At 41.1% G+C, this 26,640-nt stretch overlaps 1 protein-coding gene across 1 annotated transcript in view; it reads right to left on the bottom strand.

The window, feature by feature from the left end:
• Positions 1-25,706, bottom strand: part of LOC145346470 (suppressor of cytokine signaling 6-like) — a 53,426-nt gene extending 27,720 nt beyond the window's left edge. Inside the window, exon 1 of the mRNA XM_080193776.1 lies at positions 25,422-25,706. The gene's annotated coding sequence lies outside the window, so the exon portion shown is untranslated. The remainder of the gene's footprint in view (positions 1-25,421) is intronic.
• Between the last annotated feature and the right edge of the window lie 934 nt (positions 25,707-26,640).

Here is a 26,640-nt window from a genome sequence, read left to right as displayed (position 1 = left end):
AACTATAAAAGGGTGTGTAGGAGCAGAGGCTGAGAATTTATGTGCACAAAGTGTTGTAGGTTGCAGATAAGTTTATAAGGCTCTTAAAAATAGTATACAAGATCCTGGGCTTCATAGAGGTATATAGCACAAAAACAAAGTATTTAACTTTTATAGATCACTGATTAGACCTCAGCAAGAGTACTGTGTCCAAATCTGAAAACCACAGCAAAGAGAGACACTAAAAACTTACAAAGGAGATTTACAAGAATGCTACCAGGAATATGGGTCTTTATATTTAGGGAAGCAGACATTATTCTCATTAGACCCAAGAAGGTTGTGGAGAAACTAAATAGGGGTGTTCAAAATTATTAAAGATTTTGACAGACACAGCTACAATGAGCTGAATGGCCTCCTTGCATTCTATAAGATTCCATGATTCTATAAGGTGGCGGTAACCAATGGCATTAGTAAATACAGTTATCAATGAGACATTGGAGTTAAATGTAAGGACCAAAGGAGGGCAAACAGATGCGTAGATTACTTAATTAATTCTGCAATGAAAAAAGAAAGCAAGGTTTGATTTTGTACCTTATGAGGATAGTCATTTTGAGATAATCAGCATTAAGAATGAAAGTCCACATGACAAAATCCACTGCATAAATAAACCTTTTGAATTCCACTATCAATTATCCCATGTAAACACTTTCCCACCAATATTCACAATTCATGAAAGTGTTAAATTAGCACTGGAAACCATTAACAAAGCTTAAAGACAGGCATTTATATTGATGCTTTCATTGGAGTTATTTTATCAAAAGAAAATGTCATGGTAATGTTGCAGTTGCATTTAATATGTGATAATCTTTGACCCAGAAACAGAACAGTAAGGGCATTCTTTAATTTCTTGAATACAATTACAGAGTCCACAGATCTTTTAAATAATGTCTGAAAAGGACTTTAAGAGTTTGCATCAATTATAAAGAGAACAATTCTAATTTTCTTTGACAATAAGAAATATTGGTCCATGTGACCCGATGACCCTTCACCTTGAAGCAGTACCAACAGGAAATTAAGAAAAATATTTTATGGCTGGTAAGCATAAAAGGAGAGCTGCAGACATAAAGCAGAACTACAGACAGAAAAGCTGGAGGATGAAGGTAATTACAAAAGGGACAGCAGAGGCAAAAAGAAGAACACAGAATTCTTGAGAGGAGAAGCAACAGATGAAATAGTCCAGGTTTTTCTGTTTGGCAGAAAAGGAGACAGTAGAGGTATTGTGTGAGCCGGCTAAAACCTGGAAGCTGTGCAAATAGCTTGGAAATGCCAAAGAGCTGGATATTTTCTCAGATGTTACCAAACCGTGAAACCGGGTATTACTGGTAGGCCACTAAAAAGGAACTCTGAAGCCAAATTTATTTATGAGTGTCACAAGAAGGCTTACATTAACACTGCAATGAAGTTAGTGCAATAATCCCCTAGTCGTCACACTCCGGTGCTGTTCAGATCCAATGGTGGAGAATTTAACATGGCCAATGCACCTAACCAGCATGTCTTTTGGACTGAGGGGAGAAACCAGAGCACCCGGAGGAAACCCACGTAGATACGGGGAGAACATACCGACTCTGCATAGGCAATGGCCCAAGCCAGGAATCGAACCCGAGTCCCTGGCGCTATGAGGCAACGGTGCCAATGACTATACCAATGTGCCACCCATAAACATCCTATGGGCTCAATTCATGATAAACAATCAGAAGTATGCTCTTTCAGCATACTTGATTTTTACCACAAACAAAACATGGAGTTTGCAGCCAATTCATGATCATGCTTCAGTAATTCCCAGCACTCTGACAATGGCAAATGTAAAGTTAAAGGAAAAAATTAGCACTAGAAATCACCAATCCTGCCGTCTTCCATTGGCAATCAGCAATTTAGAAGCAATAAACTGAGCAACACTTCAGTTTTAGCTATTATTTTCAATGCAAGTTTCCTATTCAAAGACAAATCATAGTCTAGTTTCTGAGGGAACAAGGGAATGGAGGCTTGGATAACACTTGGCTCATACAAAAAGATGATTCAAGATTGTTTCATCTTTGGACTAGAGGGATTTTTTTTATGTTTCATAAACACTATGAATTAATTAGAGGAGTTTTGTTTGCCGCACAGAAGTTTAGCCCAGGGCTTCAGTGGAACAGTTAACGGACAAATATCTTTCATTTCTAAAGACCAATTAAAAGAAAAACCACATCAGCATAATCTACTTCAACAGTCAAGCTGCATAAGTTGTTCATTCCACTCTGCCCCGATAATAATAGCAGCATACTGGACCTTGAATTTGATCCATAGCACATCAAGAAATCATAATATAAAAAGCAGTATTCTGAAAAATATATGCAATGGGGGAGAAAGTAAAATTGTTCTGTACCAAGTTAATAAATGTTGTCCTTTCCATCCACAACTTGTAGAGTTGGTCAATGTTTTGAAAAAAAAAAGGTGGTTTAAAGTTCTCTGTGTTAAGTGCAAGTCCCTTCCTGTCAGAACACAACCTCGTGATCAACAAGTCTTCAGCTGTCTCTCCTCGTGGCAACACACAAACTGGGTCCCTGATCATTCCAAGCCAAAATTTCAAAGGAACTAGAAGAGGTTTGCCCTGAGACCTGCAGTGTGCATGTCCTGGCACTCATTATGGCTAGTAGAGAGTTGAAGGCAAAGGGCATAAAGCCTGGCTATAAAAAATTGGAGTAGAGCCCAAAGGTAGATTGATGTTCCAAATAAGTAATATTTCTGGCAACTTCTTCAGGCAAGTCAGTGTTAAACAGTGTAATGCATTCCTTTGGATTCAACTGGGGAAGTTGGTTGACCCTGACACTTGGATATTCCAGAGTTTCCATTAATTTTGTCCAGGTTTGCACCCTGGAAGTTACTCTCTAGTTTTGTTGCAGAGTATTAACACAATATTGGAGTCAGACTTAACACAGTTGCCCACTACTGTTCAAACCATCGCCTTATAGAATGGAAGGCTGCCAATGTATTCCAATTCCCAGCTGTTTGTAAGGAGACACTATTAAAGACACAAACATTTCTAATCCCTTCCAAAGCTAAAATTGAAAAATATTTCCTTAATTTTGCATTACAAGTTTCAGCATGAAATTCAACAATGTAGATTTTCTGGCACACCTTCAATACAATAAAAACAACCTTGCTACAAACTGGATAGTACAATGCTGAATAGTTTACTTATGTTACTGATAGTGCCCTTCAAACTTCACCATGGCAACCACCAGCCTCCCTCCTAACCTCAGCAGATCACTTACATTCCGAAAGAGCCATTTTCAACCTCTTTCATCAATCTCCTTCAAAGTAACCACAGCAATCTGGGAGAACCACTGTGGAACATCTAGACCAAGATATCTATATTCACCTTTACTCATCATTTCATTCTTCTAATATCATATTTTTGCATATTTGCAAAACATCAGGATTGTTGATTGACTAACGAGGAAAATAATGGATCAGTAAAAAGGATGGAGGAATGGAAACCATCAAATCAAGTTAAAGGAAACTACAGTCAAAATTGGTCAAGCTTGGGTGAGGTGTGGGGCAGAGTGGCATAGAGAAACAAACAAAATGGATTTTTTTGAAAATTCTTTCTTAACAGCCAGCTGACTTTCTTGAGAACCCATTATGCGAAAGCCCATGGGCTATAACCTCACAAAAGCGCAAAATTTACACATCTAACCACCAAAGTACAACACTTAACCTTGGATGTGTAAATCTCCACATTACTAAATGCCAAAATTAGTCACAGAACACAATAAGTATCATTTGTTTCCTCCTCTTGTCAATATTCAAGGTGCTTATTCATGTAACTGGGATGTTAAGATTTTTTAAACTTGTTTCAGGGACATGACTTTCCCTCTAAAGGTGTTACTTTCAAGTCTTTCAAAAAGACTGAGTTACACTATTGCAAATCTAGACTCATTTCTCTTATTCATATATGATTCCATGTTTATGACAAACTTATCTATATTACGTACTATTTTGTTCGAAGAAATATCAAGATCAAATTTTATGAGTTCCCATACGTAACTGGAGTCACCTTTACCACTTACTGGAAACATGGGTAAAAATGACTCTTAAATAGCTCCTTAGATAGGATTTCAGGTTCAGTTTTTAGCTAAGGCATGTTCTCAATTTCAACACACTGAGTCACCTCTGATTAAGCTGTAGGGTGTTTGCACAAAACACAGCGACTTCCAAATGGAATTTCCTGTCAAAAATAGGTATTGAGCATACCAGCTACAGGATACTAGCTAAAATGGGAGGGAGAAGGAAATGTAGATTCACTAGAATGATACCAACCAAAATGGGTTAACTTGTGAGGACTGGTTTTTGAATACAGAAGATTAAGAGGTCAACTAATTGAAATGCTTAATATGATTCATAGACTATTGAATAGGGTAAAAAGAAATATCCTCTGGTGGGAAAGTTCAGAACAATGGGGCATAGCCTTAAAATTAGAGCTACGTCCTTCAGAGGTGATATTATGAAAGCACTTCTTCATACAAAGACTTACAGTAATCTGGAAGTTGATGGGGCGAGATTAAGTAAAGATTTTAAAACTGAGTTGATAGGTTTTGGTAAGGAATGGTATTAAGGTTTATGGAACAAGGCAGGTAGATAGAGTTAAGATAGAGATAGTCCTTGATCAAACTGAATGGAAGAACAGACTCGAGAGGCTGAATGGCTAATTCCTGTTCTTACACTTGCTCAGATTATGAACATATAGATGAAATGCAAAGTGGTTACGTAGGTCAAATGTCTTTCCCCTCATTCTTCCTCACTAATGTTCAAATTTGATTTCCTGAAAAGCAGGTAGCAACCATCCCCAACTCCAGGTTGTACATTTGGGACTAATGATGCCATGTGAAAGTGATGAAGGATAAACCAAACATAAAATTATATTCAAACTTAAGCCGAAGGGTTGCAGACTTCTAGATGCCTCCATTTCCTAGATCAAATATCCTTCTATTATGGAGAAATTACATATTAAATGTAGGAACTTATTCAATCTTATTCAAACACCATAGCAAGAAATGTCACCAATGTTTTTCTTTCTTAATGCTACAAAGCATATTTCTTCAAATTGCTCACTATGTTGTATGGATGCACAAACCAAACGTACATACATCCCAAATCATATACATATCAAGTAAGCACTAACTAGTGTTCATCCTTTTTGCATAAAACTTGCATTTATCTAGTGAGTTATGGCACTTGTAAGGCATGTCACAGGAAGGCCATCAAAGAAAACCTCACACAATCATGAGGTCATATGACTAAAAATTTGCTCAAAGAATTAGATTTTAAGAAGCATCTTAAAAGTAGGAAAGAAAAGTAGGGAGTGGACAAGTTTAGACAGGGAATTTCAAAGCTTAAGGCTTGGGCAGCTGAAGGCACAGATGTCCATGGTAGAGTGATGAAAATCAGACATGCAAGAGCCCAGAATTAGAAAAGTGTAGACGTCTCAGGGGGTTGGAGGGGGATCCAAATATAGTGATGGACAAAGCTATGGATGTTATTAAAAACATGCATGAAAATTTTAACATTAAGATGTTACCAGACCAGGAGCCAATAGATCAGCGAGCAAAGGAGCAATGGATGAAAGGGGTGTGTTCAGAGTTAGGGTACGGACAACAGACACAGAGATTATTTGAGATTACAAAGATTATCTGAAAAAGTCAGAGTTTATGATCAGGACGAACTACATATTGGCAAAATTGCTCTAGAAAGATATTGTATGAGGTATAATTATGCTATGGGCAACAAACACCTTGTTCCCACAAGTGAATCCAACCCACAACCCTATGATTTATCAGAGGTAGGGGATGGAATTTTGCGGCCACGCTTGCCACGAAAGTAGAAAATCCCACCCAAGGTTAACGGACCATTCCATGGGTCACCTGCCCACTACAATTCCCGTGGCAGGTGGAACAGGAAAATTCACCCCTGGATTTTAGACGTTAGCATTCTTACAATGTGGCCTCCCACTTACATAATACATATTGGAGAACTGTTTCTATTTATATGGTATACTTGAAGGCAACACATCTGACAATGAAAGAAATCTAAATTATACAAACTATGCAAAACAAAAACAAAACTACCAGCCAGTCAGCATGAACACTTACAGGATTACAGTTTGTAGTCCAACATTAGCCTGCACGTCAAACAACTGCATGTAATTAAAGAATAATCCGAAGGTTGCCAAATATAAGTAATAACCAGATGAGGTCCAAAATCATTGTTCGGCTGATTTAGCACAATTTATCTGAGCTTGTAAACTTCTCAGTACAATTTAAAAACAACTTGTTAACAAGTTGTTAACTACTTGTAGAAAATTCTTAAAGCTAAAACAAAATAAAGATACTGCAGCAATAGAGAGAGAAGTCATACTTGCCCTGTGCTGCGAAAGACAGGAAAATCAGAATATGAAGATGCAAATAACCAAAACCGAAAACAAATCAATTGACATTAAAAAGCAAATTGGAAGTAAAGGATAAAGGAGGCAGGAAGAGGCAAGGACAAGGAGTGAGAGTACGGCCATGTCTACAACATGTTTTAACATTTGCGTCCAAGTACAACTTTTTGTTCAAGGTCGAACACTTTCCTTAAGGCACTTACCATTCTTTTGATGAGCCCTTGCATTATGCAAGAACCTGAACTTATGTATAGAGGGTCCTGTGCATCATACCAAGAACTGCCATGCAGGTTCATTACTTCCTGCTTCCCCACAGACACATTTAGAGGGCACCCCAATGATGCACTGGGGAATCCCTCTAGGAAGTTCCTATGCAAAGCTTTACCCAGCAATTGCCCAGAAATGCTAGCTTCCCTGAGACAACTGCGCTGGGTGGGAACCAGCCAATAAAGTGATTTAAATTGCTAACTTCAGATGGTTCTGCCAGTTTTACCCTAATAGTTACTCCAAAAGAGTTAGAAGAAAATTAAAATAATTTAAATTCCGAGACCCAACCTCGCATACACACACATGCAACCCCTCACTTAACCTTCCCCCACTGAACTTCAGTTAAATTGTTCCTTTAAACATCTCCTTTACAACAGCTAGTGTCATAAAAAAGGGGCGTTCCTTCCTTCTCTGCACCCTGTTACACCTTGCTTTGCTATTCCTAACTCACCCAGCGTCAGCGAGGAAAGTTGGGTGAGACAGGGGCTTTGCAACTAGTGAGGGTATGTACATCAGGAGTGGCAATCTGCGGAGACTGCCTATCCGAGGAAGTTATGGGCCTTAGTGAAACACTCATCACTTGCATATAGAGAATTTTAAACTGAAAGGACATAAATATATCTTCAGCTTTCAGGCTACATTAGATGCAGAGAAAATAATGTTGAAAATGCAAAGGAAAGAGGGAAGAGTTCATAGGTACTGCAACATTGAATCAACCAGGACAAGATGTGAACATTCGGCCCATTATACCTGTTCTGATTCTTTGAAAAAGCTGTTCAATTAGGTACACTCAACTCCCACCCCATCCATCACAAATTTGTTTACCCACTCAAATCTGTTCATACATCCTATCTGTTTACCTACACATTACTGTTTGTACATCCTTTCGAGTTCACAATCGTGAAACTTACTCAACTCCACATCCTTGTTGACCTCATGGGTTCCCAGAAATCCAGCACTGAATTCAAAATACATGTGGTCCTCATTTATAAATCTTTCCTTGGCTTTTCCTCGGCTTTTCCTCTTGGCCCACATACCTACTGATCTTTCTGCATTGGCCTCTGCCATATATCCACCTTCAGTAACACAGACTTCTGATATGCTGGTTCAGCATCCTTAATCACTCTCTATAAACCCTTTAATATGGCTTTTCCTTTCCTCATTTTCAAAATCCTCCTCAATACCTCTTTCTGCACGGTGTCTGATATCTCCCCCAATTCAATGGCAACAGAAAAATGGATATAGTCTGGGTGAAGAGTAGGCAATGGCTAAAGCTGAGGCCTGTACCTTGTATGTACAGCCCACATTATCAAAGAAAACTTGGTTACTTGATGACACTGTTAAATAACCAGCTAACCTACTTCATTAATGGGAGCTGAAGGCCTGTCACTGAAGCCTATGATTCTGCCCCCGGTTCTTGCAAGACAAGCTCAAAGTTGCCATAAGCAAGTCAAATAAAGTTCTGCTCACATGGTAACTGAACAGGTCAACTCCTTCAAACCTTTTCCAAATTAGCCACCGCAAATCAGTTCCTGCATTCGGCCTGACTGTGAACCCAGGGGATCAGCTGTGAGAATAACCCGGTAACCTGACTGAGGCGTGAGGTGGAGGAGCCAGAGCACCAGCGCCTGGATTCCAGCTCATCCAGTTAACCAAGGGAAGAGATCCCATTTAATCTCTCCTTCAATCTCCCCCTGCTTGTCCATCTTGTCTTTCTTATGGCTGGAACCTTTCTAATTCAATCCTCTTCTGAACCGTGTTTCACGTGATCTCACAGGAACTGAACTGTGACAACATCAGGTATTAAGTGGACTGCAAAGTCAGGCTTCTGCAGCAAGTGATGAGGGAGGTAGAAGAACACTAGCGAGAATTGTGGAGAGGGAGATCAGAGGTCTGGGGAAGGAGATGTTGTGTGTGGGATCCTGATACAGGTACCCATTATTTGCACAACTAATGGCCTAATGCCTGCTTCAAGGATGGCTTCATCTCATTTGTCCTCATTCAACATGGTAGGTGGCATTTCCAATCTCTAGCAGACAGGTTAAAGGGTGATGAAATAAAGGTCTTTCAAATGCTGAAAGGGTTTGAGGTAGACCAAAACTATGGGTCATAAATATAAAATTAGAAAATCCAGCAGGAAACATCCAAAGAATGTGGAATTATGATTGCCATAAAGACTAGTTGAGGCAATAGCATAGATACATTTAAGCAAAGCTATAAATGCATGTGAATGAGCAAGTTATAGAAGGCTATTCTGATAACGTTTAATGAAGAGGGATGGGAAGAGGCTGGTACAGAGAATAAACACTGGCATAGACCATGCTGGCATAGATGGGTCAAATACACTGTCTTCTGTGCTAAAGGTTCAACATAACTTTTGACATTGAATTATTAGAATTTCAGTGACCTATTGCAGTGAAACCAATGAGTAAGACATAATTTTGACCCTTACAATTTACATCTAGAAACATCAAATTGATGCAATTCCAAAGCTGAGGCAATACTTTGTGATCAGGGTAACTTTAATTTCCCACTGTTTCATTTTCATATTTTGTATATGATGAATCTGAATAAAATAATACAATTGAGAAAAGTGAATTATATCATTTCAGACCTCCAGCATGTCACGGAGGAAAACGAGTAAACCAAATGGATAATAATTGATATAGCATTTGCATGATGTCCAGAAAGCCTGACTTTACCATAGTTTAAGTTGAATTTAATAAAGCAGAGATTACAGATGACATGATATGACATGTGCTGTCCAGCATTGTCAACCTAATACTATTAAAGAAAATCAATTTTGAATAGGTGCTCTGCTTAAATTAATCAGATGTGCTATGTGAAATCTTCCAAACTTCATTACTGAAGTATCAAATGTGGATTTCTGCAGTTGCCAATCAATTTCTAACTGGGATAAAGTGCATCAGTTTTGGCATATGCCATATCAACAAATGCCAACAAGGTACCAATATGTAATGGAAGTATTCACTTTCAGGTTTCTTTTTTTTTGAAAAAGAGCGAACATCATGATACCTCAGACTATATGCAAGCTGTTAGGTATGTACCAGCAAACTAATGCTGTGGGCAGCAGAATACTATCAATCTAACTACCCAATGCACCCAAACCCATCTCTTAAGTTTCTTTACTGTGATGCAGGAATTAAATGCCCCATATCCTCTTTACTAACAGAAATTCCAAGTTATTTTAAGATTGGCCAAGGCTTTCTGCTCCACCATTCTGGCTGACAAATTTGTATAATCCCATAAGTGTTTCACACTTACCAAAAAAATGTTTTTTTTTTGAAAAAACAGCATTAGCTTTAAATGGGTCTCCCTTTGCACGTCAATGACAATATATGAACAAAGACCTCCAAAATGCAGACTGTGACTTTATCAACAATCACCAGTAAACTGTTGCTATAAAATACTACTAATCAATATGTTTTAACAAGTTAAGTCAAAGTTCTGTCTCTTTCCAGGAGTTCAGTTTGAACCTCTTCAATCAGGTTTCCACCTGTCACAGCACTGAATCTGCACTTACCAAAGATAAACAATGACATCATTTGTAACTATGGTGATGATTTTATCCTTTCTCATCCTTCTTGTCCCATCTGAATCTCTTGACCATGCCATCCCTTAATTCTTCAATTAAGTGCAATTGCCCTCATATGGGTTTTAATCTCATCTGTTCAGTCATAGCCAGAGAAACTCCTGCTATGCCAAGTCTTCCCATCAATACCTCTGGGGAGTGACAAAAAATTAGCTTTGGCCTCTTCCTCTTTCTCATCAGCATCATCTGAAAACTTGTCAAGTATGTTGATGGTACCCAGCTCTATTAGCCCTAGGGCATCAGACCGTCGGTCCGAAATCCAGTATTGGATGAAAAAACATTTCCTCCCAGTAAATATTCAATGGGCTGAAGCCATTGGGTGGGATTTTGAGCCCACACTCTCCTTGGGTGAAACTGCCAGCACGGACGCAAATCCAGAGAGAATCGGGAAACGTGATTCTCTCCTGGGAGATTGTGTTTCCCAATTTTCCCTGTCCCTCACCAGCGACATCACAAGGTTTAGTCCCATAACGGGCGGAAAACTCATTAAAACAGACTTAATAAACTTTCATGTGATTAACAGGCCCCCCAATCACATGATCCTCCCTCACTAAATATTCAAACCTCACTGACCTGATGTGACGTCGGTGAGATTTACAAAATGCTTGGCCAAATGAAAAACTGCTGAAGGACGCAGAGGAAAGTCCAAAGATATGCGGGTTAGGTTGACTGGCCATACTAAAATTGCCCCTTACTGTCCTGAAATGCATAGGTTAGAAGGATTAGCACGTAAATATGTAGGGATAGGGGCTGGGTGGGATTGTGGTCGGCGCAGACTTGATGGGCCAAATGGCCTCTTTCTGCACAGTAGGGTTTCTATGTTCTTCTATGATCTATAGCCCCTGGAGGAGAGGGACATGGCTGGCCACTGCCCCCAGGACAGGCTGGCATTACTGGGCTGGCCCTCCTGGGCCGCTTAACAGTTTTTATTCAGGAACAGAATTTGTACCAGCAAATCTAAAGCATCTTCCTATCTGATTTCTTTTGTTCTGAGGGAACATTACTTCTCTTGGCTGAGATCAGAAAATCAGTGTGTGGGCAATCATGGGCACAAATCCAATTTCAAGCTTGCAGTGACATCAATGTCAGATACATCAGGTTATTCACAAACAAAACCTATACTTCCACAAGTACAGGCCTTTGAAAGTCTGAACTGCTGATTCATTTTCATCACTTTATACCCCAATACCCCAACGTAATATTTTTCACAGTAAGCAATTTGGGGATCAATTATAACACCAGCTCCTGATGCCTAAATCAAGCATGTTTCCAATTATACCAGAAGACAAATTCTTCAGTTCAGGCATATTGGACTGTCTCCATCAAAAGTTACTAATCATGCATGATCATCCCAAAGTACATACTGCAATGCAATGACGTGAATCACTGCACATTAGCTGTTGGGCATGCAAATATGAAACACAATAAATTTGAAATTACACTACCATCACATGTTCATCAAATGAGTCAAAAACAGATACATGTCAGTTTCTGTGCTGCATTCGTATGAAAATTTTACTGCACTTTCGGGACTTGTTTCAACTCATTTCCGTTTCCAACATCCAAAACGAACAGATTTAACTGGTTCATGGCATCATGCTGCTTAACTATAGCACCTTCAAAGATTAAACATGCTCAAAAACATTGTAGTTTACAGGTTGCCCACATCCATGGGTAAGACCTGGAAAGCCTGAAAAAATATACTCAAAAATTAAATGTTATTTATCATATCTAATCACTCGTTGTTTTGGAGTTGCTTAACACGATAGCCTGCAGCCGTAGTACACCAATAGAATACTTAAGCAAATGATTGAGGTGCTAACCAAGGCTTCATCCTGGATGGTGCTCAGCTTTCTGAATGTTGCTGCAGCTACACAAATCCAGGCAACTGATAGTATTCCACCACGTGCATGGCAAAAAGGTGTACGGACAGGGGAAAGGCTTTGAGGAGCTACTTATCTCAAGAGTACTCAGGGTCTGACTTGTTCTAGTGATTACAGCATTTACATGGCTAATCCAGTTGAGTTTCTGGCCAACGATTACCTAAGAATATTAATAATGGGAGGATCCTGCCATGGTAATGCTGGGCAGCGTTAAGAAGTGGTTAAGCTGTCTCTTGTTGGAAATGGTCATTAAGTGGTACCTGTGGAGAATTACTTGTTTCTTGCCATTTATCAGCTCACGGTTTGATGTTTCCAAGTCTTGCTGCATGCCAATAATGACTGCTTCATTAGCTGAGGAAGTGTGAATGGAGCTGAACACTGCATTCAAATGTTAGTGGACCCACTCCTAGCCTTATGATAGATGTAAGACCATTGATGAAGCACAAAGATATTTGGCTTAAGACGCTGCTCTGCAGTGATATGCCAGGTTTGAGATAATTGGCCTTTTACAACTACAACCATCTTCTTTCGTTTTTGGTGTCAAAGGCAGTGGTACTCAGTTTACCTCTGGAATTTAGGCTTTGTGTCTATGTTTGGACTAAGACTGTAATGGGGGGAGGTGTCCTACATTTATTCAATAAAGCCATTGTAAAACCTTACTATCTCCTTTAATATGTTCCGCGTTAATGGATTTTTAAAAAAATAGGTTGTTGATTCTGGGGAGCCATGATATTATCTGGTTTTCATGGACACTGCAAATCCCAGTACCAGACAAATTTATACTTGCAACAAATGTTATAATGTCTTGACTGATGTAGCAATCTTAATGCATATCAATTGTTCTGTTGGATGGGGTTATTCATGAAGCTAAACAATCACCGACTGCACCTCACTCATTCTTCCTCCAAAACACTATTATCTTTAACTCATGAGTAAGTCATCCTCACAGAATCTCATTATCAACTTATACTGCGAACCAAACTGAACTGAAACTACCCGCATTTGTTTCACAGACAGTCTTAAGGCAATGAAGAAACTCATCCATCAGTATGGGCTGTTTCAATTCCATCTCCAAGAGGTAAAAGGGCAATCCCTTGCTAGACATTTATAATTTAGTGTCTTATAATACGTTAAGTGTATTCAACAATCTAAAATAATAGGTCACCTAAAAAAAGATTGCCCATGGAAAAGATCATCCCAGTCAGAAGAAACTGGTATTTTCACACTAAGTGCGACATGCTATTTCTATAATCACTAAGTTCAACCACAAAGCAATTGAGTTTTGGATTCAATGACTATGATCACTGGTAGCTCCTCGAGTTGTACAAGTAAACCACATTATTTATACAACGAAAGCTGCTGAGCAAGGCAAACGCTTAATAATATTCACTCTCTTGTTCCTTTTTTTTATGTTTGATAAAGGATATCATATTCATAACCTTTAAAATACAAACTTTATTCAATGTGAAATTTTTTGAATTGAGTTTTCTTTTAAAATGGATAAATATGTGCTACAAAAGATGGCTGCCACAGGTCAGGTGACATAGCCTGCTTATTCAAGGACTGATGCACTGGCTCACTACGTCAAAGGTGAAAAGGTGTTAACTACGCATATGCTAAAGACCATAAGACGACATTCCTGAATCAAATAAGTCTTGTGAAAGAAAGAAGAAAGTTAATTGCCCCAACTCATGATGGGCGTCTCCAATGAATGAAACAATGTTCTAGGAACAATAAAGCTCAAAGGGTGGTGAATCTCTGGAATTCTCTGCCCGTTGAAGTGGTGGAGGCTGCCTCGCTAAATATTTTCAAGAAGCGGGTTGATGGGTTTTTGATAAGAGAGGGGATTAAGGGTTATGGGGAGAGGGCCGGAAGGTGGAACTGAGCCACGACAGATCAGCCATGATCTTATTGAATGGCGGGGCAGGCTCGAAGGGCCAGATGGCCTACTCCTGCTCCTATTTCTTATGTTCTTATGTTCTTATGATATGGCTCAATCTAACACCACCACATTTGGTAAAGGAGCCACAATTGTGTGAAGTCATATGGTGAAGGCAGCCATGGCTGCCCCTTTGAGTGGCGAATGTTGTTCCTCTCTTCAAGAAAGGAAACAGGAATGACCCTGGTAATTGTAGGCCAGTTAGTCTTACTTCGGTGGTCGATAAGTTAATGGAAAGGGTCCTGGGAGATAGAATTTATGACCATTTGGAAAGATACAGCTTAACCCGGGATAGTCAGCACGGTTTCATGAGAGGTAAGTGCTGCCTCACAAATGTGACTGAATTCTTTAAGGAGGTAACTAAATGTGTAGATGAAAGTAGAGCAGTTAATGTCATATACATGGATTTTAGTAAGGCGTTTAACAACGTTCCCCATGGTAGGCTCATGAAGAAAGTAAGGTGTGGGAAAGAAGGAAATTTGGCCGATTGGATAAGTAACTGACTGTCTCATAGGAGACAGTGAGTGATGGTGGAGGGAAAATTTTCAGACTGGAGGCCAGTTACCAGCGGTGTGCCACAGGGATCGGCGCTGGGTTCTCTGCTATTTGTGATTTTTATCAATGACTTGGAAGAGGGGACTGAAGGGTGGGTTAGTAAATTTGCGGATGACACCAAGATTGGTGGAGTAGTGGATGAGGTGAAGGGCTCTTGTAGGCTGCAAAGAGACATTGATAGGATGCAGAGCTGGGCCGAAAAGTGGCAGATGGAGTTTAACTCTGATAAGTGCGAGGTGATTGGTAGGACAAACTTGAATGCGGATTACAGGGTCAACAGCAGGGTTCTGAAGAATGTGGAAGAATAGAGAGATCTTGAGGTTCATATCCACAGATCTCTGAAGGTTGCCACTCAAGTGATAGAGCCATGAAGAAGGCTTATAGTGTGTTAGCGTTTATTAACAGGGGGTTTGAGTTTAAGAGCCGTGGGGTTATGCTGCAACTATACAGGACCTTGGTGAGACCACATTTGGAATATTGTGTGCAGTTCTGGTCACCTCGCTATAATAAGAATGTGGAAGCACTGGAGAGAGTGCAGAGGAGATTTACCAGGATGCTGCCTGGTTTGGAGGGTAGGTCTTATAAGGAAAAGTTGAGGGAGCTAGGGCTTTTCTCTTAAGAGCGGAGGAGGATGAGAGGCAACTTAATATAGGTTTATAAGGTGATGAGGGGGATAGATAGAGTGGACGCGCAGAAACTATTTCTTTGGGTGGATGTAGCTGTTACTAGGGGACATAACTTTAAGGTTCATAATGGGAGATATAGGAGGGATGTCCGAGGTAGATTCTTTACTCAGAGAGTGGTTGGGGTGTGGAATGCACTGCCTGCTGTGATAGTGGAGTGGGACACTTTAGGAACTTTTAAGCAGTTATTGGATAGGCACATGGAGCACACCAGAATGATAGGGAGTGGGACAGCTTGATCTTGGATTCGGACATAGCTCGGCACAACATTGAGGGCCAAAGGGCCTGTACTCTGCTGTATTGTTCTACATTCTATGGTTTAATCTTGAAATATTATCTGCAGAAAGAGAGAGGTAGAGAAAAGTATAACACTTACGCCTGAAAAAGATCTGAAAACTACAACATCATAAGTTTTCCAAGCCTGTTTCATTTTGGGTCCCCAGAAATAGCAAACTGACTTCCTGGTAATGAAACTACCAAAAGTTAACTTTGTGACTTCCAAAAAGTCCTGCAAACAAGCTTAGCGTACGATTTTAGCTGTTGAATTCACTGAAACTGCACTTCAAGAGTGAAGATATTCTATGAAGCCCTGTAATGTACCATCTCAAAACAATGGAGAGCCTTGTAAAATATGAAAAATTCCTTTTTATAGCTTGTACAAGTGCACTATTTTTTCAATTCTACTTTCCTTGAATGCATGAGAGAGAGAGAGTGGGGGTATCATCGAAAAATCAAACCTGAATTTCATTGTTATAGTGTCACAAGACTTCTGATACTAAGTGATTTTTAATTCTGAACGCTTATTGCATGGGAAAGAAATTGCATCTGACCATCAACTATAGGGTCTAACGCTTGTCACGTCTAAGATTTGCGGTTTAACAGGACGTATTACCTGACTTACCACATGACCACATGAAAGATGGTTAAATAATGCAAAAACTGAATTCACTGAAATGCCATAATTAATGCACAAATCAACATGTTCAGAGGATATGAGGATATACCATGAATTGTGAACACATCTATTGGTTAATGTACATCACTCCACTGTTTGCTTTACCTCCCTGTTCTTTCTAAGACATTACTGGATTTGTATATTAATTGGCCGTTAAACTCACTCCAGAAAGTTAGATCTGCCAACTAAGAACACAAGTAGCCTTTTAGCGATCCTTGTTAATGCAATACCGATCAATCTCTCTGGTACAGAAATAAAATAATTTAAAGTGGTCAGTTTAATTCTTGCATGTAGTCAATTGTCATTGGTGATTGAAGTTTTTTAAAAATCTTATTTTTCTGTATTTTTTCTTCCCAAAACTAATGGCTCCTTCCCTTTTCTTATTTTATTTCCTAAACGTGAATCCAAATGAATTCACCCTTTCTTCTGTCCTTCCCGTTTATTTCTTAATCCTTAAATCTCATTGATTAATGGGACAGATTGTTTGTCTCATTGTTTAATCAGGTCCCAGATGCCCAATTCCTCCTGCCACACCATTATCTGCTCATACTGCCAGAGAAAATAAATTGAGTTGAAGAGTACAGAAAAAAGACCAACTAACAGTGTGAGGTGCTTGCTCCTGCAAAATTTGGCCTATTAAGACATTATATTTTCAAGTGGGTTGACAATCTTAACTGCTTACTCAAAACCATTCATTATAGACATTTCAGCACTAACTAATATGGTCACAAGTAGTTCTGTGGATATGCAACATGATGGAAAACCACAACACCATCCTGAGCAGTAGCTCAAAAAGAGCTTTCATTCTGAGATTGTAGCTAACATGCAATTGGTGCCTGCAGTATATTTCAGTAGCAGTTTCTTCAAATAATTTAGAAATGCTTGCTCTCAGTTCAAGGTTCATTCAAAACTTTTCACTAACCTCTCCCTATTTATCAAGACTGTTTTTCTAGATGTGGACTAGAAACAATCTTAATTAACTGCGTCTCCCCAACTGCAGATGTTACAAGAAACTGAACAGCTCATAGAATTATTGCATCTTAGTCAGGATAGGTTTTCCCAGCACTACTATACCCATTAGCCTCACCTCATTCCAGTACATTAGCAATTTCTCAGCAATGACTTCAGCAGAGAGAATAAAGAACCTCAAAAGCAGTTAGTTGACAAATTTTACATTATATAACAGGATTATCACCAGATCAAATATTACACTAAAAGAACTGGTCATTTTCCTCAAGTTCTCCAAATGCAAACTAATCCCCAGTAGAACAGATCACCCAGAACTTCTGTAGACAATAAATGAAGTCCTTCATATAATCAGAAAACATTAATACACAAGGAATTGCAACCTGGACAATCACTGCCAATGAAAATAGATCTCAGAACTGCATCAGATTAAGAGGACCAGGACAAAATCTTACACCCTCTATGTCCCATTTCTTTACAAGGGCCAAGAATTTTACCCAACAACAGGAGTGCTGGACAATCTGAAGAAAAGGTACATATTAAAGTACACTGTGGCACCATGATACTGCCAAGCCTTCTGTACAGGTATTCTTGGACAATGCTGAAATCTCACCATTTCCGAAACCAAATACCAGATACGTTTGGTCTACCTTCAGCAGGGTGAGGAGCTCCTATTACTGCAGGCTGGAACACCAATGCACCTTTTTCAAATAGGTCACAAGCTAACACATTCCTCAAAAATATAAGCAAAGCAGTGAGACATTGGGTCGACTGAAACTAGTCATGCACAGCCATGCAAAATCAAAACCTACATATACTGGAAATCAGAAATATAAGCGGAACACTCATCATCAGCTAGCAGTATTAATCAAAAGGTAATTGATGTGAAATATTAACTCAACTTCCAGGCCTGCCAGATACTTTCAGCATTTTTTGCTTTTATTTGACGCACAGCCATGGTTGGAGCTCATGGAATAATCAGAGATGTGGACCTCCAAACCTCAAGAGCTCCCCAGCTCCTGCAGTTTTACAGATTCTGGGACTGCTCAATGAACAGTCGATTTCATGTACCTCACCTTTTTTTGAAAATCCAATGAAGGCCACCTAATATATAAATTCAATTCAAGCCCTCTGAATCAGGGAATTTGGAGTTCAAAATCCACAACATAATCTGCATACATAATCCATGATAACATGTCAGTTGAGTACGCCAATGGTGGTAGAACAAAAAACAATGAACAGTACAGTACAGGAACAGGCTCTTTGGTCCATGATGTTGTGCCAAACATAACGCCAACTTAAATTAATACCTTCTGCCTGTCCTTGGTCCAGAGACCTCCATTCCTTATATATTCATATGTGTATCTAAAAGCCCCTTGAACACCCCTATCGTATCTGCCCACAGCGCCATCCCTGACAGCGCATTCCAGACACCTGTGTGTAAAAAACTTGCTCCTCACATTTCTTTAGACCTTTCCCCTCTCACCTCAAGTGCATATTCCCAACTATCAGACATTTCAACTCTGGGAAAAAGATTCTGACTGTCAATCCTATCTATGGCTCTCATAATTTTATAGGCATCTATCAGGTCTCCCCTCAGATTCCCCTCACTCCAGAGAAAACAACCCTAGTATGTCCAGCCTCTCCTTATAGCTCAAACCAAGCAGCATTCTGGTAAACCTCTTCTGCATGTTTTCCAAAGCCTCCACACCTTTCCTGTAATGTTGCAACAAAAACTGAATGCTATATTCACAGTTGCTCTAACCAAAGTTTTATAAAGCTGCAATATAACATTCTGACTCTTTGTATTCAATACCCAGACCAATATAGGCAAGCATGCCATACGCCTTCCTTACCCCTGCATTTATTTTTACTTACTCTTGGGTTGGGCTGCTGAGCTGCATTCATCGTTTGTCCCTCAGTGCCTGAGAGATGGCGAACCTTTTGTACAGCAGGTGGTCCTATTCATCACACAGCATTCCGAGTCAATCACAGAAGTTGAACTAGCTTCACTTTCTTGAAGGACATCAGTAAACCAATTGGGTTTTGTGAGAAATACGAAGTTGATAAATTCTATTTGCCAACATGCTGATGATAAAATATAAACTCTCAACTTCTGGTCAGCCCAATATCAGAACCATTATTATATTATTGCACAGTTGGAGGTGCTGTCTTTCAAATGAGACGCTGCACTGAAGTCATAACTGACTTTTTCAGTCAATTAAAAAGATTGCATGCTTTCTCAGAGCCCTTCCTCAACCAACACGATCCTGGGCACTCACATGGATATTGCCAGGCACAAGCTACACCATGACTAACCACAAAAACAACAGTGGCCAGTGTAATCAACTGGCAGTGAAACACTTCGAAATCTTACAAAGATGTGAAAGCAGTAGCCATATGCAAGTTCCTTTTTTCTCACGTTAGTTTACTTGCAACGAGACCACCTTACATGCAGATTGGTTTATCTGCCTACATAACTGTAGACAAATATATATTTTAATGACATGCTATCAACCAATTTCACTACCTTTTTTCATACCAAGACAAGGCGTCAGAGCAAGCAATTCATTGGTCAATATAGGTACTCACTTTTTCAAATAACAACATGCTGCTACATAGCATCTTTAACACAGCAAAGTATTCCAAGGTGCTTCGCAAGAGCTACTATTGGACAAAATCTCATAGCAAGCTACATAAGGAGATATTGGTTGTCAAATAGGAGGCAGAGAGTGGGGGTCAATGGGTGCTATTCGGATTGGCGGTTGGTGACTAGTGGGGTGCCCCAGGGGTCGGTGCTGGGGCCTCAGCTATTTACCATTTATATAGATGATCTGGAGGAGGGAACCGAGTGTAGGGTGTCGAAATTTGCTGATGACACCAAGATTGGGGGAAAGGCAAATTGTGCGGAGGGTGTGGAGAGTCTGCAGAAGGATCTAGATAGGCTGGGCGAATGGGCCAGGAAATGGCAAATGGAATTTAATGTTGGCAAGTGTGAGGTGGTCCACTTTGGTAGGAAGAATGGTAGGAAGGACTATTACTTACGTGGCGAAAAACTGCAGCAGGCGACGGTGCAGAGGGACCTCGGGGTCCTTGTGCATGAGTCGCAAAAACCCAGCCTGCAGGTGCAGCAGGTGGTCAGGAAGGCGAATGGGATGCTGGCCTTCATAGCGAGGGGGATTGAATATAAAAGTAGGGAGGTCTTGCTGCAGCTGTATAGGGCATTGGTGAGGCCGCAGCTGGAGTACTGTGTGCAGTTTTGGGCGCCGCACCTGCGCAAGGATATTTTGGCCTTGGAGGGAGTGCAGAGGAGGTTTACTAGGCTGATACCGGAGTTGAGGGGGTTGAGCTATGAGGAGAGGCTGAATAAACTAGGCTTGTACTCGTTAGAGTTTAGAAGAATGAGGGGAGATCTCATTGAGACGTATAAGATGATGAATGGGATGGATAGGATAGAGGTGGAAAGACTCTTCCCGCTCAAAAAAGACAGTAGGACTAGGGGGCACAGCCTCAAGATAAAGGGGGGGCAGTTCAGAACGGAGTTGAGGAGGAACTTCTTCACTCAAAGGGTGGTGAATCTCTGGAATTCTCTGCCCGTTGAAGTGGTGGAGGCTGCCTCGCTAAATATTTTTAAGAAGCGGGTTGATGGGTTTTTGATAAGAGAGGGGATTAAGGGTTATGGGGAGAGGGCGGGAAAGTGGAACTGAGCCACGACAGATCAGCCATGATCTTATTGAATGGCGGGGCAGGCTCGAAGGGCCAGATGGCCTACTCCTGCTCCTATTTCTTATGTTCTTATGTTCTTATATTAGAGCAGATGACCAAAAAAATTAATCAGGACAGTAAGTTTTCTGGAGGTTCTTAAAAGAGCACACAGACGAACAGAGGTTTAGGGAGAAAATGCATGGTCACTAATGGTAGATGATTAAAATCAGGAATTCAAGGGATCAACATTGGCCATGCACAGGGATCTCGAAGTGGAAAAGGTTAAGAAAATTAGGAGGGATTTGAAAACAAGGATGAAAATTTTAAAATCATTGCATTGCTAAGTGGACAGAAAATGCAAGAATGGGGTGACTTGGTGGGGATGAATTTTGAGTGAGCTCAAAATATTGTCAGATAAATGGGAGAGCACTGAAATAATAATATTTAGAGGTAAACAAGGTAGGGATGAATAGATGAGCTAAGGTGGCAGCGTCAGGAAATGTTATGAAAGTCAAAATAAATAGTCCTCATGACAGAGTAGGTATTTGATCAGAAACTCATTTTAGGGTCAAAAGGCACAAAGGGTGGGATCTGTTTGGTTCAGCATCAGTTACCAGATGGGAGGGATGGATAGGAGTCAGTGGCAGCTAGGATATTTTCAAACAATAATGACAATTAATTACAGCTGCAAAGTAAATGATTAAGAATGCAATTTTACAGTTATGCTGGTATTGCTGTGGAGATGCTTCCACTCTGAAGCTATAAAAAAATTATGGTATAGCTCCAGTCAAGTTTCAATATGACCCCAAAGCAAAGCATGATGGAATTCTGCTCAAAGGTAATCATTGCACTGTTTGGGTCAGACATCAGAGTACAACTCGTGTGTGCTGTCAAACTGGAGTTCAGATACTGGTATTGTTCATGCAGTTCCTAGGGCACCCCATACCCCCTCCAATACTGTACAACATGAGAGTTGCTCTACACATTTTGAGAACAGTCCCATGCTCAGACTCATAACTGAAGTATAAAAGTACACTTAAATAGAAAACTCAGTAGAATAGACACCTGTTCCACAACTCTGCTAATTATTACTGCACAATAATAAATGTCAGAACTCAGATGCAATTGCAATAATACAATGACATACAAAACTTCCAGGGAAATCACATTCAGAACCTTAAAGCATGCTAGTGCTATGTCCTTAAGATCCTGGAAAACTACCTATGTTAGCTGGTTCCTTACTTAGATTGTACAGCAATAGATCTTGCTCCCTTATCCTTGCAGCAGAATTAGAAGGCCCATTAAAAAAAGGATCTATGACTCAAAAGCCAAGATAAGGAAATTGAAAAACGTTGTGGTTAGCACCAATACAAAAAGTGTCTGTAGATGCTGAACTATTTCACAGCTATACCTTTGAAGGTGTGCTCAAAATAAACCTATAACACATGCAAGCTACGAGAGTTAAAATGGTTCATCATGTGTACAGTTTTCTATTCACATCATATGCTGATCTGAAAATTGGGGGCCAATTAGTTGCATGAAAAGATTTGCCTTGAGCTTGCCTTTTTTTCACTTGTATAGTTTTACACCGAAATACAGGTTCCATGGAGTTTCTTGCTATCATCTGTTGTGAGGAAACGATGTCCTGAGAGGAAAAAAAAATCAAGATTTTCCCTTGAAAACAAATGTATTTTAACTTGAAGTTACTCACGATGGTCTGGCCTTTTCAATCTTGCCCCTCGCCTGAGGTGTGGCGACCCTCAGGTTAAATTACCACCAGTCAGCTCCCACCCTCAAAGGGAAGAGCAGCCTATGGTCATCTGGGACAATGGTAACTTTACCTTTACCAAGAATTCAGCATCTTCAAATAAGGCCAATGTTTATCCACTTAAAAAATGAAAAAGGCAAAACATTGTGGATGCTGGAATCCGAAACAAAAACAGAAATTGCTGGAGAAACTCAGCAGGTCTAACAGCATCTGCAGAGAGAGAATAGGGCCAACATTTCAAGTCTGGATGACCCTTCATCAGAGTTAAAAAAATACACTTTTATGCAAAACTAAATGAGGTTCCAAATGCAAATTCTGAGGGCTAACCAAAGTATACATTATTTTACTGAATTCTAGCTGTATTTTGTTAGTTCTGCAACAATTATTCTAATTATAGATTACAGATTTGTACTAATACCAAAGATTGCAAATTACAAGAAAAATCCTGAAAATGCTCTGAGCCAATGACCTGAATGAAGCATTTATCTACTTCAACAATTTCCTTGTCTCTACTAGCTCTTAAACAATCCCTAACCCTGCGATTATTCCACCAACATTGAACAAGGAATGGTCCAAAATGTACAACACAACAAATTTTAGAAGAAAACTATGATTTTCAAAAATAAAATTGGTATACCATTATTCAATTCAAAGATGCATAGAAAATAGAAACAATGATACAACACAGACAGAACATGAAATAAATTAAATCTTTCTCCAGATAAAAAGCTCTCAACATTTACTTCAATCACTGTTTAGAATAGAAACAAGTTGAGACAACTCTATATTCCTGTAAAACTTTGTCGGACTCATTTTGGCAGGTATGCTGCAACAAATTTATGATCTGAATCATTCCACATGGGCTGGAGACAGGGTGCAGAAGGAGAAAACAGAAAAGGGGTTATTGTATCAATTCCAAAATACTTATTTTTTTGTTAAAGTATACTCTGGAAAGTACTTCAAAACCTAAGAAACTGCAACAACAAAAAGACACAGGGTCAGAACTGATATCTTTCAAATAACAGAACTTGCGGTCCAAAACAATTTTTGTTTTGACTGCTATGTTTGAGTTAATTTTTCAAAGAAAAAGAGGCACAAAACTAACATTTTCTTTCCCCCTCAAAAATTGCTAAGCACAAGCTTGTCATTGCAAGCCAGACAGGGTCACTTTATCAGAATCAAAACTCTCTCACAAAGAGAAATAGAAAATCACCAGAATATGGTCAAACAAAAACCGTGAAAATGACAAAAAGATAAGAATTGACCAAAAGAGAAGGTAGAGAAAGGATTACATTTTGCCTCACCATGAACATAGTTAAGAGGGTGGGGGGTTAATTTCTCTTCTCAATTTCCCCAATATTAGAGGGTGAATGGTGAAGATGATGAGGAGACAGTAGTTGGGAAGACAGTCAAAGAGAGGGTTTAACATCAGAGTAGAAAGAGAAGGGAAGAGAAAGGCTAACCTTACTGCCTCACCATGAACATACTGGGGCGGGGGGGGGGGGATTTCTCTTCTCAATTTCCCTAATATTAGAGAGTGAATATTGAAGATGATGAATGGACAGCGGTTTGGGGGAAGATACTCATGGAGAGAGTTTTAAAATCTGAATAGGGGGGAGAGGGGAGAAACATTCCTGTCTCAACATGAACATATTTAAGGGGGATGGGGATGTTTCTCAATTTCCCCAATGTTAGAGGGTGAATATTGAAATGATGAGGGCACAACAGTTTGGTGGAGACACTCATAGAGGAAGAATTTTACAATCTGAAGGGGGTGGGGGGTAAGAAAGACCATTCATGTCTCACCATGAACATATTAAGCGGGGGGGGGGGGGGGGAGAGGAATTTATTTTCTCAATCTCCCCAATATTAGAGAGTGACTATTGAAGATGATGAGGAGACAGTAGTTGGGGGAGACACTCACAGAGAGAGATAGCTTCATATTAAGGGGAAGAGTTTTCACAAGTTGTGGCCAAGACAAAGGGGAGATGGAAGTGGAGGTGAGGGCCTGCCTGCTCCAGCCCCACTCCCGGGCCCCGGGGGGGCATAGCCCCCCACTCTCGAGCCCGGGGGGCAAAGCCCCTTACTCCAGGGCCCGGGGGGGGGGCGGCCAGAGCCCCCTACTCCCGGGCCCGGGGGGCCAGAGCCCCCTACTCCCGGGCCCGGGGGGCCAGAGCCCCCTACTCCCGGGCCAGTGCCCCCACTCCCGGGCGCGGAGCCCAGAGCCCGCTACTCCCGGCGCAGAGGTTTCACCCGTTCTGGGGGGTACTTTGGGGCCAGCCTGAAACAAACTTGTTTCCCCGGAGAGGGGGAGGCCGCCAAGGTGATAGCGGTTCTCGCACACCCGGGAAAGGGAAGGTCTCGGCGCCCTCAGCCCGGTCCACACCGCCGGCGGCCGCAGCCCCGCATTGTTCCAGAAACTTCCAGAGCCGCCGCGTGCCCCAACCGTCACCCGCAGGCGGAGAGGCCGGTCCCGCGCGGCGGCTCTCCCCCCGCAGCCCGGGCCCAGGCCTCCACACCGCCACCTCCCCCTCCGAGCGCAAGGCCCCGCCGCCAACCTCGGCCTTTCCCGCTCCCTCCACGCCGCCATCTTCCCCTCGCCGCCACCGCCGCCGCTGCTTCCTTACCTCAGGCTGCTGTCCGCCTGAACTCCGCCGCGACCTTCATCCCATCAGCGCCGGGCCCCGAGGGCAGGGGGAGAGGGTCACTCACAGGGGACAGGAGGGAGGAGGGCAGGCAGCACCGGGGACACTGACACACTCACACCGGCCGCTCAATCCCGCTCCCCGCCCGGCTCTGTGAGGCAGCGCCGCCCGCCTCAGAGATCCACCCTCCCGGCTCCACTCACAACAGGGACTCAGTCAGATCCCAGAGAGATCCCCACCGGTGATCACCCACTCACTGATCTCTCTCTCTCTGTGTTACTGATCTCTCTCTTACTGATCTCTCTCCCCTGTTACTATCTCTCGCTCTCAATGTGTTACTGATCTCTATCTCCCTGTTACTGATCTCTCCCTGTTACTGATTTCTCTCTCTCCCCAGTTACTGATTTCTCTCCCCCGTTACTGATCTCTCACTCCCTATTACTGCTCTCTCTCCTCCTATTACTGATCTCTCCCTGTTACTGATCTCTCTCTCCCTGTTACTGCTCTCTCTTCTATTACTGATCTCTCCCTGTTACTGATCTCTCACTCCCTATTACTGCTCTCTCTCCTCCTATTACTGATCTCTCCCTGTTACTGATCTCTCTCTCCCTGTTACTGATCTCTCTCTCCCTGTTACTGATCTCTTTATTTCCCTGTTACTGACCTCTCTATCTCCCTGTAACTGATCTCTCGCTCTCCCTGTTACTGATCTCTCTCTCTCCCTGTTACTGATCTCTCTCTCCCTGTTACTGATCTCCCTTTCTGTAAACGATCCTTGTCTCCCTCTTACTGATCTCTTTCTCCCTGTTATTGATCTCTCTCTTCCTGTTAGTGATCTCTCTTTTCCTGTTAGTGATATCTGTCTCCCCGTTACTGATCTGTTTCTCCCTGTTACTGATCTCTCTCTCTGTGTTGCTGATCTCTCTCTCTGTTGCTGATCTCTCTCTCTCTCTCTAACTGATTTCTGTCTTACTTTTACTGCCTTCTGTTTTTCTATTGCTAATCTCTGTCTCCCTGTTATTGCTATTTCTGTCCATGTTACTGATTTTTCTCTCTCTGTTACTGCACTCCCTCTCCCTGTTACTGAACTCTCTCTCTGTGTTCCTGATCTCTCTCTCTTTCCCTGTCACTGATCTCTCTCCCTGACTGATGACTCTGACCCTGTTACTGATCTCTCTCTCTGTAACTGATCTCTCTCTCC

This window comes from Carcharhinus amblyrhynchos, chromosome 8 (genome assembly GCF_965287045.1).
Source record: "Carcharhinus amblyrhynchos chromosome 8, sCarAmb.v2.hapA, whole genome shotgun sequence".
Classification (NCBI taxonomy): Eukaryota; Metazoa; Chordata; class Chondrichthyes; order Carcharhiniformes; family Carcharhinidae; genus Carcharhinus; species Carcharhinus amblyrhynchos.
This window is presented reverse-complemented; position numbering and strand designations above follow the sequence as displayed.